The sequence below is a fragment of the Alligator sinensis genome, unplaced genomic scaffold (genome assembly GCF_000455745.1).
Source record: "Alligator sinensis unplaced genomic scaffold, ASM45574v1 scaffold424_1, whole genome shotgun sequence".
NCBI classification, from domain to species: domain Eukaryota; kingdom Metazoa; phylum Chordata; order Crocodylia; family Alligatoridae; genus Alligator; species Alligator sinensis.
This window is the reverse complement of record NW_005842113.1, coordinates 2,285,667-2,286,520: the sequence shown is the minus strand read 5'-3', so window position 1 is coordinate 2,286,520 and position 854 is coordinate 2,285,667.

Sequence of the window (854 nt, the reverse complement as noted above, 5' to 3'; positions counted from 1 at the left end):
GCTGAACATCCTGTACTTAAATGGCTTGAAAGAGCTGCTGGAACATTTCCAGTACGTCATTTTTTCTCAGTGGAGGTCATTTAAACTGCCCTACCCTGGGTTATCACACGGTAAACAGAAGCAAAACAATGTAAAACCACCCAACAGTGCAGCAGCTGCCTTTTGCATTTATTGCACATATTATTACAAATAAACCTTACAATGGTAATTGCACATCTTATCCTATTTTGTAGACTGTAATAATGCCATTCCATTATTGTTATCATTCTTAACTATCAACCCAAACAAGAGCTGATATGAGGACATCAGGAGATTTGAAAGAAGGGCCAAACTTTATATTAACCTAGGTATCTGCTAGAAGCTTGGAAGGAACATACCAGTCTCAAATTTACATTCTTATAATTAAGATGCAGTGGGCCTGACTGTGTACACCGTTAAAACCTACATAGAATGGAAACTCAAAACCATGGATTTAAATACGTTTTTATGTTTCCAGTACTTGCGAATAACTGAACAAATGATTTGACCTTTCTAGTTCCATCTCAAAATCTTCCTCCCACTTTTGTTCATCTTAAGGATCTAATTGATTTTGGTTAGAATCACAATTTATGTTCTTTCCTTTGCTAAGAGGATATATACTTGAATTGCTGAGAAGCGTAATGTTTCATTTAACAGCTGTGGTCAAACAATGATTTTGAAGTTAGAAGACTGCTATTCATGCTTCAGTCCAAGAAATTGCCAAAATTATTTGTGAAAACATATCCTTTGCAATACTCCAGAATAAAAAAAATACCTCAGAATAAATATGGAAATCTAAAACCTGGAATAAATTATGTGATACATGCTAAACTGCC